Source organism: Micromys minutus, assembly GCF_963924665.1.
Source record: "Micromys minutus genome assembly, chromosome: 11".
In the NCBI taxonomy this organism is placed as follows: Eukaryota; Metazoa; Chordata; class Mammalia; order Rodentia; family Muridae; genus Micromys; species Micromys minutus.
The window spans coordinates 24,975,827-24,993,515 of record NC_137980.1 but is presented as its reverse complement, the minus strand read 5'-3'; the positions used below and the strand labels follow the sequence as shown (position 1 = coordinate 24,993,515).

The 17,689-nt window shown below is 44.8% G+C and overlaps 1 protein-coding gene across 1 annotated transcript in view; it reads right to left on the bottom strand.

Moving 5' to 3' along the window:
* The window catches only part of ZNF644 (zinc finger protein 644), a gene marked incomplete at its 5' end in the record, with an annotated part of 133,432 nt that overhangs the window by 25,576 nt on the left and 90,167 nt on the right, over positions 1-17,689 (bottom strand). The gene's annotated exons all lie outside the window — the stretch shown is intronic.

Genomic DNA, 17,689 nt, shown 5'->3' with positions numbered 1-17,689 from the left:
CAAACACCCAAAGTAAAAGAACAAAGTCCCCACAACAATAGAGGGACCAGTTCATCAGAAAAACTTTGCAACTGTGTATCAAAATTAAGAGTTTCAAATTATACTCTGCAATAACTGCTAACACCAAAGAGAAATAGAATATTTAGAATTTTAATTGGAGATTTAGTATCTTCTTACAAGCAGGCCTTGCCCAAGTCATTAAGAATACAGAAGTGAATGGTACCATCAGCCCGAACTGACACCATTGGTTCGGAACAACAATACCCCTGAGGGCACACGGACCACTCACCGTGAAAAACCGTATGCTAGAACATAAAAGACGCCTCAGTAAATCTGAGTAGACGGAAATCATACAAAGTAAGTTCCTTGAGTGAAATAAGGTATTTTGTAAAGGTTCTAATATTTAGAAGTTAAGTGACGGACAGCTGATCCTTTGTATTAGGGCTTATGTGTCTTGGATTCAATCCACTGTTGTTGCTTAGCATCTGTGAAGCCACAGGTTCTATCCTTAGCTTCCATATATGGGTGCACTGACACAGTGCACACTGACAGTAACAGCACCTAGAAGGGTCAGAAGTTCTGAGTCCTCTTTACCTAGAAGAAACACAGTCTCAATGTATGTGTGTGTTTGTGTGTGTGTGTGTGTGTGTGTGTGTGTGTGTATGTATGAGATATGCAAATACTATACAGTCTATATTTTGAGCAAATATGTAATATGACTTCGGCTTTTGTAGGTTAACTCAGTTTTATTTATGTATGTGTTTGTAATATGCCATATGAGTAAGCTCCTTTAGAGCCAAAGAGGCACTGGCTCCCCTGGAGTCCCAGGTAGTGTGTGAGCTGCCTGAGGGGCTGGTGATTGAGCCATGGGACTCTTAACTGCTGAGTCCTCTCTCCAGCCCCTGTAACTTGTGTTTCAAGAGTCGACTGGCTGAACTGTTGGGAATGTGCTGAAAGAAAGCGTGAAGACAGAGCAGCAGCTTGTAAGGAGCTAGGTCATGCAGTGATTTTATTTCAGAAAGAGGTTAAAGGTGAAGACAGCAGGGAAGAAGTGGGGTCTGAAAACATGCCCCTCTCACTTCAGTGAGATGTAATTTATATACAAAGCAATGCAGTTACCCCCATACAGGAGTTTCTGGATATGTCCCACATTCATACTCAAGGTACAGAATGCTTGCCCCCCAAAACTTCCCTTCATCTCTCTGCATTTGATGCACGCATCCTGCCCAAGACACACACTCACATGCTTTATGCCATTAAGTTTCTCCATTCGGTGCTCTTGAATAAACTGGAACTATACCATAGGGTGTGTGTGTGTGTGTGTGTGTGTGTGTGTGTGTGTGTGTGAATGTAAGAGTGTGAGTGTGTGTGGGAGTATGTGTGCATGTGTGGGAGTGTGTATATGAGTGTGTATGTGCATGTGTGTGAGTGTGTGTGTTCCTCTACTTGTTTGAAATTTCCATTTTTGCATGTATTAGCAGTCTACTTTTTCCAAATACTATGCCATTGTTTGTATAAGCCAATTTTTGTTGATTTCTTGCTGTTAATGGACATCTAGGTGATTACCAGCCTCGAATTTCCACGAACAAACGATCTGAGCACGGATGTTCAGGAATGCTCTGCTTCTTCTCATATCTATGTGCATGGCTGTCGTGGAATGTCATGAATCGAGGTCAGAAGTTTAAAATAGGCTGAGAAATGTTTTAGTAAGTAGCTGTGCTGTTTCACATTCTCGTCATCACAGGCTCCGGCTGTTCTGTGTCCTGGCGTGTGCGGTTTGGAAGCACCTGCCCAGGACATTGGCTAACATACCCATCCACCCAGTTTCCTGCCTTTCAAGGCCAGCTGGCTAAACAGACTCACTCTCGGCCCTGTCTTCTTTTACACACCCAGGATGCTTGTGGATACTATTTTGCCTATAGATGGATGTCTATTAGTAGATTGCTCCGACTTTGGGGCTATTATAAGAAATACTGATTGTAAAAATTCATCTATAAAACTTTGTGGGTTTCTGTCTTCAGTTCTTTCTTCTCAAGTAACTGACAGAGTCTTTCCTTTAGAGGAAGCTCTTGGTTTCACCACTGCCAGCGATTTATGAGGTTCCCAGGTTTTCCACATCTGTCCCAACACTTTTTTATTGTCTTTTAATTTTTTTTAATTAAAAAAACTAACCCTGAGCATGCAGAGGGGCATCATCTCACTGCACAAACAGGACTTGCCTACAGGGATGTTTGGGGAGTTGGTTCCCTCCCTCTACCATTTGATCCCAGGCAGTCAGACTTGCAGGTGGTGCCTTCACCACTGAACCACTGCACACTGATTTTTAATGCTTTTAATTCACTTTCCATTGTACTGTATACTCTTCCTTATATATTGCTCAATTTTGCAATATTTGGCTAAGATTTTCACACGTGTACAGGAGGTATTCGAAAGTAGTTTTTTTTAATGCGTTATAAAGTATTTCTCCAACTCCTCCTCTTCTTTCTTCCTACTAAGATTGAGGATCACCATCAGTATTCTTTAAATGTTTGGAAGAATCTACCAGTGAAGCCATCTGGCCTAGGACTTCCCTCATTGGAACTTGGTTTGCTTACTAATTGCTAACATAAACAAATACACTTAATTTATTCTGAAGTGCAACTAGAAACAGGATTGTGAGTGTCGTGGTAAATTGTGTTTTCAGGTATGCAACAACAGGAGAGGAGAGTTTTTAAGGTAAAATAAAGGGGGCGGCAGAAGCTGTTTACAGTGGTGACCCATCCCGTAAGGAAGGATATCTTAGGTGACATCACTGAAGTCACTGAAGGACTGACAGGCACTCTCCATAACAGTTATCACCAGACCCATTCCTTAAACATTTGTGCAGGATCACTCCAAGGATCTTTCTCCGGTCTCCGATGGTAGTAACTGTCTTTGTTCTCTCAGTGGTTGATCTAATTGTTAAGCGTGTTGACCTTCTGTGAGTTTCTATGAGCTGTATTGGTTTTCACATATTTGTGACTTTCTCCCAATTTTCTACCATTACTGACTTCTAATTTTATTCCTTTATTGTAGAATATGCTTTGTGTGATATTAATGTGCATATGTGTTGAGGCCTGTTTTCTGACCTAATATGTGGTCTGACTATACTGGAGGATGTTTTACATGCACTTAAAAAGTGTACTCTATTGTTGTGCAAAGTAGCTTTTTTTGTTTTTTAGAGCAGTTCTCACTGTGTAGCTCTGGCTGGTCTTGAACTCACTATGTAGACTAGGCTGGCTTCTAACTCACAGAGATCCACTTGTCTTTGCCTCCTGATTGCTACCATGTTTGTCTTTAATGGAACATTTTATAGACCTGTCAGATCTGATCAGTATTGCTCAAATCTCTTCTTTTCACATTGATATTCTGTCTTGCTGTTTTATTTATTTTGGAATGTGAGGTATTAAAAGTGTGCAAACACCACTTTGAATTGTTTATCTCTCCCTTCAATTCTATTCCATTTCTTCTTGAATTCTGAGACCCTGTTACAAATGCCATATGCTGTTTATGCTCATAACTGTTACTCTTGACGGCTTGATCTTTTTTCCTGCCTTTGCCTCTAATAACAAGTTTCTGTCTTCGAGGTTAACATGTCTGACATTAGTGCATGCTCCCCTCTAGCTGGTTTTTGTTATTTTGCTGGTTTCTTCTTTCTTCTATCCTTCTCTACCACTTTTCTCCTCCCATTTCAAGCCCCTAACACTAGACAGAAAAGAAAAAAAAAGGATAGAGGGGTAAGAAAAGAGATCCCTAGAATAAAGTCAGGGGTCAGAAAGGGGGCGATGTTACCATTAGACTACTTACTTCCTGCTCAGTTCCTTGAGCAAGTTTGATCTTTGCCATCAAGATATGTAGTTACTGTTATTAGTAGCATTATTTCTTCTTCTTCTTCTTCTTCTTCTTCTTCTTCCTTCTTTCTTCTTCTTCTTCTTCTTCTTCCTTCTTCTTCTTCCTTCTTTCTTCTTCTTCCTTCTTTCTTCTTCTTCTTCTTCTTCTTCTTCTTCCTTCTTCTTCTTCTTCTTCCTTCTTCTTCTTCCTTCTTTCTTCTTCTTCCTTCTTTCTTCTTCTTCTTCTTCTTCTTCTTCTTCTTCTTCTTCTTCTTCTTCTTCCTCTTCCTTTCTTTTCCTTCCTTCTCCTTGTTCCTCCTTCTTTGTGCCTCACTAGTTAACAAACCATGACCAACAACAACCAAAAACCTCCCACCTCTTGGGCCTCTCACCTACACACCCTCTGAAAAGTCCCGAGAATTCCAAATATCACACAAATGCAGGAACCATCTTCAGCTGACAAAATCGTGCTTAGCTGCACTCCCCAGATATATTTTAACTATTGTTCCTATAGTCTTTACTGCCCGACTATTTGTGAGTGTGATGTGCACAGTATTACAGCTGGAATGACTCTTCTTATCCGCTCTGTTAGAACTTTCCCTTAGCACCTGTAGGGTCCAAAAGCAACAAAATCTCTGTTTTGTTTGTCCAAGGCTGTCTTGATTTCTCCTTCTATTTATTATTTATTTATAGGTATGTAAGCCTGTGTCAGTATGTGTGTATCACATGTGTGCAGGAGCCAATAGAAGCCAGAAAGGGTGACATCTTTTAGAACTGAAGTTGCAGGTGGTTGTGAGCCCCCATGTGGGTGCTGAGAATTGAACTTGATCCTCTGCAAGAGCAGAAAGTGCTCTTAACCACTGAGCCACCTCTCCAGCCTCCTATTTACTTATTTATTGTATGCACACTCAAGAGCCTGTGTGTATATATGTGCAACTCATCCCAAGGAGACCAGAAGAGGAAATTGGATCCCTTGAAACTGTCATGATAGGCAGTCGTGAGCCATCTGCTGTAAGCTGGGAACCTAACCCATTTGCCAGCTACAGAATTCTTGGGTTTGGAACTTTGGCGGTATCACCCACTGCCTCTGCTGCCCACTGTTGTTTCTAGGGAAAGATTCAACGTTAGTGTTTTAGGGGAACCCCCGTGTGTCACACATTACACTAGATCCCAGCACTAACGTGTATAACAAGTTACCCTCATTCCTGCTTGCTTTTAAGACTGTTCGGCTTTTGCCGTGGGGACCTGGTAGGACCGTTCCTATGTTTGGCCCTTACACAACTTGGAATTTTTTGAATGTTTCTTAGATGCAGAAGTTAAACTTTTGGTATTAAATTTTCTTATGTTACTTCCATCCTTTCTCTCTCTTTACAGACCTTCTGAATTCCCAGGAAGCGTTTAGTGGCATGCTCAGCAGCGCCCCTCAGATCAGTGGCTTGGTCAATAGTGCCCTTCAGATCTCTAAAGCTCCTTTCATTTTCTTCACTTTTAGATACAATTTTCTTCCTCAGTCTCAACTGATCTCTTCAGCAATTCCTTTACCGGTGACCTCAGTTCAGTGAAATTTTTGTTTTGGCTACTGAACCTTTCAAGTATAGAATCTCTATTCACTTTTAGTTTGTTTCCTTCAGTGATGCACCATCTCTAAGATATCATTCTCACACCTTTAAAATATCCTTTAGAACTGGTTACCTGTGAAAATATTTAAAGTAACTGATACGAAATTTCTATCCAGAAAATTCAATGTCTGGGCTTCTTGAGACATTTTCTGTTGTTAATTTTTCTTAAGCATGAGTCATCTCTTCCTTGTGTCTTTGCATGCTTTGGAAATTGGCTGCTGGAGACAGGACAAGTTGGGGAATGTAAGTTAGATAGATAATCTAGTTCTCTCTTTTCTTAGAGTCTGTGGATTATGGTGGCAGGTGTTAGTGACATTCTGAACTAAGCCATGAATCTCTGATGTTAGAAATAACTGTAGTAATTTTTTTTTTTTTTTTTTTTTTTTTTTTTTTTTTTTTTAGTTTAGTGGTCAGTGCTGAGACTCTTTTAACTATCTGGAACAAAAACCCACCTGTCTTTGCTGAAGGAGTTGTGATTTGTGTTTGTATCTGTTTATGTTTAGGCACAACTTCCAAACAGTTACAAATTCTCCCTTAGTGGGTTGCAGAGATGGCTCAGCAGTTAAGAGCACTGGCTGTTTTCCCAGAGGACTAGGGTTCAGTTACCAACATGACATCAGGGAGCTAGCTCGCAGCTTCTGTAACTCCGGTTACATTTAATGAAATAAAACTTGTAGATCCTCCTTAGGCCAGGCAGTTGACCCAGAAACAAGCAGCCGTTCCTCTTCCTGGTGCTGTGATAAAACATCCTGGCAAGAGAGACAGGATCTGCTTTGATTTACGGCTCAAGGGTTACATCCTTCATGGTGCAGAAGCCATGGCCAAGAACATGATGCAGTGGGTCACATGACTCCACAGTCAGCCAACCAGAAGGTCATGTGCCTCCATGGTCAGGAGCATGACGCAGTGGGTCACATGACTCCACAGTCAGCCAACCAGAAGGTCATGTGCCTCCATGGTCAGGAGCGTGACGCAGTGGGTCACATGGCGCTACAGTCAGGTACAGTCAGGAAGCAGAGTGGATGTCGGTTCAGCTCACTTTCTTGTTTTTCCTCATCTGGCAGGTAAGGTGGATTTTTCCCGCCTTAATTGGTCTAATATAGACAATCCCTCATGGGTGTCCTTAGACGCCTGTCTCCTAGGTGATCCCAGAGCCTGTCAGGCTGACAATATTAACCATCACACCAACCTTCTCTTATGGACAAGGGAAAATGAATGCTGTATTCCAGAAAAGACAACAAAAAGCCCAGGAGAAGCCAGGGACTATAATTCCCACATGAGAACATTAACCTCTATTTTAGGACGTGGTAACTCGTTTGTGCTGGATTTCAGAGTGGATGGAACAATGACTTTTGTGATCTCCTGTTTTTCTGAATGACGAATTCTGGAGTGTCATCCCATCCCATAGCTGTGTGGAGGTGAGGAGAGAGAATCGGTTTTAGTTCATAGGGCTTCAGATGACTTGTTTCTGTTTGGAGGGCACTCTCTGCACCTGTCTCAGATGGTCACATTCCCTGAGCCTGACCCTGATGCTGAAATCTGTCGGGTCTTAGGGGAGCTGTGGGGAGTAATAAGTGTATTTGGTAGTGCAGATAACCTATGGCAGATGCTTTGATATGTGCCCCTCCCTTTGAATATGGACCAACCTCACTATTAACTTCTAATGAAGGATAAGACAGAACTCCAGTGTCCTAGGACACTAGGGCAGGCATGGAACAGCTTCTAACTGGTCCTGACCCTTGGGGTGCTTGGCTCTCGGAACCTAGCTATGTTGACGGGAGACTTGGATTTCTGGGAGCGCGATGTGAAAATGTTCAGTTTTAGCTTTCATCCCAACTAACAAACACCACCAACTGCACAACAGAGCAAATGGGTCCACAGACAGTCTCATCCCCGAATCCAAGAGGGCTGAGCCAGTGCCAAGCGACGCAGAGGTGAGTCGTCCCTTAGGCTGTCCCAGTTGGCAGAGATATGTGTAGAAAACATATTGTCATTTTTAAGCTACCACTTTTGAGGCTGGCTTGTCACATAACACTAGATAATTGGAACAAGATGGTAGTTTTAATTTGCATTTCCCCGATGACTGATACTGTTACTTTTTCACATGCCAATTGGCCCTTTAAATCTTCTCGAGTAAAGTAGCTATTCACATTTTTGCACATTTTAATTAAACACTTTATTTTTTTAGTTAATTGTAAGAATTCTTCATTATTCTGGATTCAAGTCATTTAAGACTGTCCAATTTTTTCCCTCCCTACCTGCTCTTTTCTTTTATTTTTCTTTCCTCCGCCCCCTCTCCTTCCTCCTCCTCCTGCATGACAGGGTATCACTATGTCATCTCTGCTGGCTTCAAATCCCCAGTCCTCCTCCTGACTACCACCTTCATTGTGAGGGGACTGCAGGAGCATGTTACCAAACTTGGCTTAGAAGATCTATCGTCTGTCTTTCTGTCTGTCTATTTTAATATTATCTTACAAAATAACAGATTTTAATACAGGGCTTTAAATATGTTTCATTTTGGCTGATTCCCCTCTCCTCTCCCTGCCCCCGTCCCTACTCTAATCTTTTCTCCACAAGCCTCCGCTTCTACTTTGCTCTATTGTCCTCTCACCCCCTCCCCAACAGTCTCTTTTCTCCAGTCTCGTGATCTATTCTAGTTTCCTGGCCTCTATACATGCTTCCTACCACCTGGCAATTTAACAGTTAGAGGCTGGGGTCCACATGTAAGTGAGAACATATAGTACTTGTGTTTCTGAGCACATGTTCTCGTGCTTAAAATAGTTTTCCAGTTACATGAGTTAATCTCAAATCTTAATAATTTCATTTTCTTTACAGCTGAATAAAACTCCACTGTATTTATTACCACGTTTTCATTATCTCCTCATCTCTTGATGGGCATCAGGCTGATTTTGTTTCCTTGTTATTATGATAGGAACCATGTGATGTTTAGTTTTGATTGTTGGCACAAATGTAAAATCTCTCGGAAAGAAAATCTCAGTGTGGAACTGTCTAGATCAAGTTTGCCTTTGGGCATACCTGTGGAGGATTATATGGATTATGTTAATCAAAATAGGATGACCCGCCCATTATGGGTAGCTCCATTCCCTAGGCAGGGAATCCTGAATTGTATAGAAACTAAAGCACACCAATAGTGAACCTGCATGTGCTGACTCTAGTGTAACTTTGTAGCTGTGATGTTTTCTTAGACTCCTGCTACTCTGAGTTCTCTGCCATGACAGACTGTAACTTGGAACTGTGACCAAAATAAAGACCTTCTTCCTTCTTTGTCACAATACTTGATCATAGCAAGAGGAAATAAAATTAAGATATGCATAGATAAACATGGATGTGCAACTGTCTTTATAGCAGAATACGGAATCCTTCAGATATGACCAGGAATCACCCCCCTACACACACACACACACACACACACACACACACACAGAGGGAGAGGGAGAGAGACAGACAGACAGACAGACAGACAGACAGAATTATTTGTTGATTTATTTTACTTTACATGCACAAACGTTTTGCCTGCGTTCATGCCACACCATGCATTACATAGATACTACGTGTGCCTGGTGACCTCAGAAGTCAAGAGTGTCCTGGATTCCCTGGAACTGGAGCTATAGGTAGTTTTGAGCCACCATGTCAGTGCTAGAAATCAAACCCAGGTCCTCTGTAGGAGCGACAAGCACCCAACTGTGTAGCCACCTCTCCAGCCCGTGGTGGTTTGTTTTGAGAAACAGGGTCTGACTCGCTCTGCAATGCTGGCTGGCCTCAGACTCACGGAGACCCAGCCATGCACACCGAGTTCTGCTTTTTCCACGAGCTTCACTTTCCAGCTCATCCTCCGAGAAGTCCCCATTTGCTCACCCACTTGCTGACCTGGTGAAAGCACCCAGTGCACCTTTCTTGCGTGTTCTCTTTGTCCATCTTGGGTGGATAATCTTTGTTGCCAGCTTGTCCGGATTCAGGGTGACATGAAGGCCACCTCTGGATGTGTCCACGGAGATCGGCCTGGTTCTGAATGAAAGGAGAAAGTCAGCTCCGCACAAGGCTCATTTCCCATTGCTTCCTGGCAGAGCACACAGTGTGACCAGACCCCTAGAGTTCTGCATCTTACTGCCCCCGCCAGTCTAACTCAAAGTCCTGACCCACAACCCTCCATCCTCCCTGGAATCCTGAGCCATACACAACCCCCCACAACCTCCAGCCTCCCTGAACCACTCCACCTCCACCATGTACTGCATCCTCAAAACATGAGACAGAATAAACTTTTCCTCTACTAGAAGTTGCTTTTTAGTCAGGGATTTCATCAAAACAAGGAAGTGAAAGAATGAATACTGGATTTACCAGTTTTAATATTTTTCCATTCCTATTTCCCCTGGTCTCCTTCTCCGTGGCAACTTAGTGATCACTTAGAGTATCATAGTTTCTAGACAATCCAGCCATGGTCCAGGTCACACTTGCCAACCCTACAGTGACTTTATCCACCACTCACCCTCAGGCTTTTTAAAAAAGCATCCTCTGTAGGCTCGGGGAGACGGCTGTAGTGCTTGCTTGTGAGTGTGAAGGATATGGACCCCAAGATCCCACAGAAAAAAGAAGGGTGGCGGCTACCTGTAATCCAGCACTCAGGAGGCACAGACAGCATCGGGGGCAAGCTTCAGGTTCGATGGAAGGCACTCCCTCAACAAGGTGGAAAGAGGTTGAAGAGCTCTGATATCAACTGTGGGCTTCTACACACATACATACACAGGGGAGGGAGAGAGGGAGGGAGGAGGGAGGGAGAGAGAAGGAGAGGGAAGAAGGGAGAGGGAGACAGACAGAGACAGAGCATGCATATGACCTCCCCCCAAAAAAAGGAAAGCAGAAAAACAAAAAGGAAAAAAAAATGAAAACATCTGTTGTGAACTAAAAAGAGGACCGGCCACCATGCAGAGGGTATAAGCTCTATTTGTCCACACATGCTGCCATCTGGTGGTTCCAGACCCAACCATGGCCTCCATTTGTAAAACTTGAATATTAGAAACAGAATTAACAGCTCCAGATGTGGCTGTATCATGTTTGGAAACTACAGGTCTAGATATAACTACTTAACCCTGGCAGTGGCCCACCTGACCACACATTCCAGAACTGAGGGGGAATAAATACTTGTTCTGGAACACCTTCAGGGAGGCAATGCCTTTGTGTGACTTTAAAAATACATATATGTATTTATATGTGTTTGCCTATATGACTTTATGTGCACCACAAGCAAGTAAGAACCTTTATAGACCAGGAAAGGGGCACTGGGCCCACTAGAAATGGAGTTACAGGTATATGTAAACTTGTGTGTGTGTGTGTGTGTGTGTGTGTGTTTGCAGATGCCAAGAACTGATCTCTACAAAAGCTAAGCCTCCTCTCTAGCCCATAGCTTGACTTGATAGAACTCTTCATAAACTATATCCGATAAAGATCAAAAGAGGACAAGCACTCCGAACAGCAAAGATTGTCAATACAACCCTCAGCCACCAAGAAAGGCCAAAGAATAAATAAAATTATCCAAACTTAACATCAAAATTGCACATGGACCACAGTGCTAACTTTACTATGGTGGTCATTTTATTTGCGCATACATTCTGTCAGTGGGAAAGACAGAATCTCCTGTAGCCTGTGTGTTTCTATGTCCTGCCCATTGTCAATGGGAAGTGCTGGACATTTATGTATCACATAAGGACATCCGAAACATTGGCTGACTGTGAGTTGTCAGAGAATGCAGATGAGAATTCAGGAGCAGTGAACACTGGAGCTGGGACCTTTGCTCTCCTAAGCCTCCCAAGTCTCTGTCCTGATCTGCAAATGTCACCTGAGGACTGTTGTTAAGATCAGTGCACAAAAGTCGGATGTGTTGCTATCAACATTATCAGTAACTTAGTGTGTTAATGTAAATACGCTGGTAATTATGTTCTCAAAACCCACTGCTTTCTCCTCTAAAGGTGGGGGAGGTTTTCACAGACACCAAATGATTTCGTCATTTAACTACAGAAAGCAGTTCAAAAGTAAATGGATGTGCTGGCTAGTTTTATGTCAACTTGAACATAGGACTGGGTCGTTTCGGAAGAGGGAACCTCAATTGAGACAACTCTCCCACCAGCTTAGCTTGTGGGAGAGGCTGTAATGCACTTCCTTGAATGATAATGTGGGTAGGACCATCCCACAGGGCGTGGTTGGAAAGCAGGCTGACCAGAGCCAAAGGCACCAGGCCTCTTCACCAGTCCCTGCTTTGAGTTCCTGACTGAGGCTTCCCTGTGGGCTACAAGCTGTGAGATGAAACACCCTCTGCTTTTTCCGGAGTAAAGCAACCGGAAGTTCCGGTTCTTATGTGAAAGATCTGTAGAAGCCACTGGGCGTTCAGGCATCCCATTTCAACATCCCATTTCAACATCCCATTCCAGCATCCCATTCCAGCATCCCATTCCAGCATCCCATTCCAGCATCTGGGAAGTTGGGAGAGACATCTCTGAAGTCCCAACCAAAGCTCTGTGCGGGCTTAAAGAGGAAGACACAAAACAAACAACCCGTTCTACCGTACTAACCACAGACAAGCATTCCAGACCTGCCGCAGCCGATCTTTCCAGGCTGGCTTTTATTCCGGGCATGGGCTTCACTTTTGGAGACATGGGAAGGGCTTGGGTAACTTCGTCACAAACAGCAACATGAAGGATCATCCCCTCAATAGAGCTGTTAGGATTTAAAAAGCAGATCTCTCAGAGCAGCCACGCTTCCGGCTGGTGTTTGCTGTTTTGTGGCATGGAGAGGTTCCACTCAGTACGGACAACAGCAGCTGCTGCTGTTGATGCAGGTTAGGTCAATGCTTCCGTGTAGATGTGACAAAGGACACCAGTGAGCTGTAGCCAGGGAGGGAACCTACACAACTTCCCAAATTCCTGGTTTCATTTTCCTATCTTGTAACCATCAGACGCAGTGGGAGAATTTACACCACTGAAATTGGCACCTGTAGCCACATCAGAGCACCAGATGGGAAAACACACATTAAATATTTTCAAGCACACTAGGGTACGGGAATGGTTTCCTGATATTACTAATTTCCAATTAGAGACTCAAGGTACAAGAGGGTAATAGGGTGCTTGTTTGACACCCCAAAATTCTAAGCTAACACAAATATTCTCTCTGGATCCAGAAACTACCTCCTCCTAGGCATTCTATTTCTCCTATCCAATGTCCTGAGACCCCTGGGCCTCAAAGCCACACTCCTGTCACTGGCTCTTGTCATGAAGACTATGATTCTTACTGAGCCAGTGGGCATGTTGGGAAAAGTATACAATTTGGGGCAGAGTAGGGTGTGAGAGGGGAAGAATCCAGAAGGAAGGAAGGGAGGGAGGGAGGGAGGAAGGGAAGGGAGGGAGGGAGGGAGGAAGGGAAGGGAGGGAGGGAGGGAGGGGGGAAGGGAAGGGAAGGGAGGGAGGGAGGGAGGGAGGGAGGGAGGGAGGGAGGGAGGAAGGAAGGGAAGGAACCTGAAGATAGCTAAGTGCAGCTCACATCCCTCATCAAAGAAGCTTTATGCAGTGGGTGGAGACCATGTCAGAAAGCCAGGACTGGTCAGAATGCAGAACTAACCATGAGGTGCCCATCCCCCAGTGGATACACCCACACCACAATCCGAACACCTAAGGTTCGGGGAACTGTGGAAATGGAGGTGGACAGAGCCAGAGGATGAGGATGTCTTCTGCAAGGCCGTGTCTTATAAGACTGGTGAGCCTCACCCAAGAGATTTAAGGACCCGGCTGCCCTGAACAAACCACTACCAGTTGACACAGTGGATGGAGGAAATCTCACACGGCCCAGCCTCTAAGAGAAGCACTATAGGCAGCCAATGACAGCCTATAGCGCTTCTTCCTCAGGGCTGAGCTCCCTACTAGTTACCCAATACCATGTGATCATCCCTAAACATATTTAAATGAGCAACACTAAGTGGGCCCAGCAGGTACTATTTACATATTTATATGTATAGGTCTATGTAACAATTATCAAAATTAAGAGGCCATTGGTTTGGGAGGGAATGGGGCACAGGAGGAATTGGAAGAGGAGGGAAATGAAAACAACCCTCACAACCAGATTCTATTGATGTCAAATGTTTGTTTAGAGACACCAGGCGGGAGGCAGCAGTTCAAGACTGCACACATAGGAGATGCCAACTAGAACTAGATTTAATTCAAAACTATGTCAACCAAGACAGCTAAAGCTGGAGACTCTGGCGCTATCCCAAAGCAGTGTCCTGGGAAGCTAATTAGCTAAATGTAAGGTGAGAGGCTGACCCTCCCTTCCCCTCACTCTTACTGTACTGGCCGCTCTGCTACAGATTTCGCGACCCCCGTGTAACTCAGCATCCCTCCTGCACGACCGAGGGAGAGTCTTTTTTAAAGACTTTGACAGAAACTTCAGTAACGAATATTCTCATTCTTGGCCCAGATCCCCCACAGTAAGCACACACGAGTCCTTATTGTTTGGAGCTCAGGGGGGATAGAGAACAGCTGGTCACCCTCCTCTGCCTAACACCCTTCACGTCTGTGAGGTTTACACTCAGGGCAGAGGCCTGGGGGCTAAGATTCGTCTGGCCAAGGCTTTATTCAAAACTGCTATTACCTAGCCTCCTGCTCTTGAATTTCAAGTGTGTTATGAATTTTGCTCCCCGCCCCCGGGTCCCACTAAAGTCTGTGGTTTAGGCCAGAAGTGACATTGCACAAGGACCCTCCTTTGCCACCTCTATCCACCCCATCAGTTTTGTTATCACTTGGCTCCGGTTATCTGGGTTAATTCTCTGAACGTTGTGGATGAGGGGAGCTATCCAGGCCTGTAGCTCCAAAACACCAGCATATGGAAGCTTTCTCCAGGACACGGGTCCATTGACTTCTTTAGTCACTGGCTCTGTTGACACTGTCTCCAAATCAGCCATTCACATAGAGCCAATGGCAATAAACCATATTAGAAATTGTCTCACATTGTTTCTTGCTTCTTAGGACAATTTTCTTTAAGTCTGCTGCACTCAGTAGCATGCTGTTTCTATTTTCCTTGGCTTCTATTAATTGCAGCTTAGCTTCCAAATAAGGTTTCATCGTATCCCAGTAAAGGGTCACAGCTTCATACAATGTTACACCTCCCCCACCCCCAATGTGCACATATTCCTATTTCTGTGGTATCTATCTTGTCTGGACGAGCATGCCAGACGGACAGGACAGAGCATGACTCAAAAGCTTTGTAAGGACTAACTAGGAATCGTTTAGACCTGGGGAGTTTCTCCTTCCCAGTCAGTAAAGTCAGATATTTAGCGACTGAAGGAAGAACACTTCCGTGCAACAGATGACACTGCTGCTTCTCAAACGCTGGGGGGATCCCCGAAGACCCCAGCTTAGGGATGATAGGAGACTCCCAAGCCCAGCTGAAGGTGTTTTGGGACAAGCGTGATTTGACACTGTTTCCTGGAAGTTGTGGAAAGAAGCCAAAGACCGAGCCCTGGAGTTCCCTGTTTAACCTCCGACGTTTGGAGGGTCAGACTGCCTAGTCTGAAACTCTTTTATAAACAGTGTTCTCTATATTTGACCTCATAGAGGACACATTTTAAAGCCTGTGTAAGACCAAGGGGCGCCTGCGGGTCCACCAGAAGCCTCTTGTCAGTGTTGTCTCAGTAATTCCCACAGCAAAGCTTCCACAGTGCTGGGGTGATGCTCAGACCCTGTCATGAGAGGGAGTCAAGCGAATTTGGTGCTTCCCACTGGGGCCCAGCCACTCGGCGAGACGTGTTCCTTCAATGGGGGACAGATGGTGGCTGCAGTAGCCTTTTTGCTGGAATATGTCTCCACAGAGGATGATTTCGCGTCCAACCCCGTCATCGGGCTGACGCCGACTGCAACTCAGTCACGGTATCTAAATCACATTAAGGCCCTCTTCTGTCTCTGGCTTGCCTCCTGACTCCGTCTGGCTTTTTAATGTCTAACTGCTGGCCTCCGTGTGCTGATTATGCTCTATGCTTTTTTGATTTTTGCCAAAATGAGCTTCTGCGCCTCTACCGGAAGTGCCATGCCCCCACAAAACCATGCCACACAAACCAATTATAATTAAACACAAACAATTACAATTAGGCCTGGGTTCAGTGAAAAGATACTTTATTTTTCAAAAGCTGTTTTAAATACTCCGGATGCTGTTCTAACGGCTTAGTTTGAAAGGAGGAAGGGCAGGGGTGGGGGGCCGAGGACAGTCACAGTGTGAGAGAAGGCAACAGCAGCACGGATTTGGGACTCTGGTTAGCACGGGAACCACATAAGCCTATGAAGCAGGTTATAACACCTGGTTTAGTAGCCTGCCTCTCCTTGCAGGCTTCCTCCAAGAAGCCGCCATCCAGACTGCAGACGGGCCTCCACCATCAGCACCTTGTCAGCCTCTCACCTGCAGCAGACCACAGCTTCCTGTATCAACAGCTCTGCTGTAAGCGACTCATAACCTGCTTCACATAAGCAGGGATGAGATCATCGGAGTAACTCTTTCCCCTCTTGGGGAGTGCTCAGGAAGGGACATGCCTGCCAATCTCCCTTGGTCTCAGAACTTCGACTCATAACTGACTTTCAGAATTTATTATTTCAAATTTTCTGAATCAGTAACGGGGAGGAAAAAAAAAACCCAAAAATATGAAACGGAAAAGGCAGAAAAAAAAAAATGGCCCTACAGAAGTGCTGAGAACTGAGCCCGAGATGGTTTGCAAGAGCAGCTAGGGGAGTGGCACACACCTCTAGCCCCAGCACTTGGGAGGCAGAGGCAGGCAATCTCTGTGAGCTGTAGGCTGGCCAGGGTTACAGAGGGAGTTTCAGGACAGCCAGAGCTACATAGAGGCCCTGTCTTGAAAACCAACCAACCAACCAACCACATGCACAAAGCCGTAAGTGCTCTTAAGCACTGGGCACCTCTCCAGCCTTAGTGGGCAGGTCTCCGGGGAGGATGTTTTCTAGGGACCTGAGAGCCTGAAGAACAACCCGAAGCGCATCACCAGCGGCCTCCTTTCTCCTCCCATATCCTTTGAAAGGACAAGGTTTCAGATTTTTTTTTTCAAACCTCCTACTTATTGCTACCACCAAATTACCCAAGAATTGTACCAAATATATGATCTGTAAGTAAATAGGCCCTGTGTTCTGATGTAATACATTCAATGATAAAAACAAAAAGCCGAGGCGCAGTGGACTGGATTATAGATCATGGGTTAATGTCTCCTCTGACTTGTTCCCCTATACGGTAGGGGCAGCTTCCACTTCTACCAAAGACCAAGAACCAGCCTCGACTCCCACACCAGTGAGCTTCCACCAAGGGAAAGAGAGGAATGCAAAGCCAAAGAGGCACAAAATCAAAGGTATAAATAAATAGTCCTCAGCCTAGAAGGGAATCCTTTTTTTTTTTTTTTTTTTTTTTAACTTTCTGGTAACGTGAAAACTTTCACCCAAACACATGGCCCACAGCCAGACCCTGCAAGTGGCGTTCCTCGTGAACAGTGAAGGCTGTGCTCTCATAAACCATGCTTGAAGTGGGAGTGTGCTGCTTGTCTCTGTCTGTAGGGCTAAAAAATCTGAATGTACAGCATACGCCCCAGACTGGAATTCCAGCCTCACTGTTCCCATCAGCCCTTTGGAAGCTGAGTGCCATGTCTTACACTGAAAAGATACTTTCTAATTCAAATGCCAGGATCCAGTGGTTACAATGTCACCTAGTCTTACCCCGAGAAGCTTTGCTTTAGAAAGAATAGCAGAAACAGATAGTGGCTGGAAGACACTGAGAGTCCAAGGAGGACTCCTGTGGTTTCATGATGGGAGCACAGAACCCTTCAAGTGTGGCGGTTGGCCGGTTAACTGGGATTGGCAGTTGGACAGAGCTCACAGGTGAGCCGGCTGGAGAGTATTCCGAGAGGGATGTGATGCAGGACCTCTGGGAGAGTTTGGCTAAAGGAGGAAGGCACAGCACAGGGGGCGGGGGGCAGTGAGAATCAGTGGAAAGCTGGAAACAGCGATGTACTACAGACCCCGATGAGGTTCAAGTACGTCCGAGTTAGGTACTCCGGAACAGAAGTCTGGGAGAAAGCAAACGGCAATGCAGCATATGAACACTGACCTCAAGCTATCAATGGAAAAATTAGCAGGTCCATAAAAGCACTAGGTGACAGAAACCTGTTAGACTGATTTA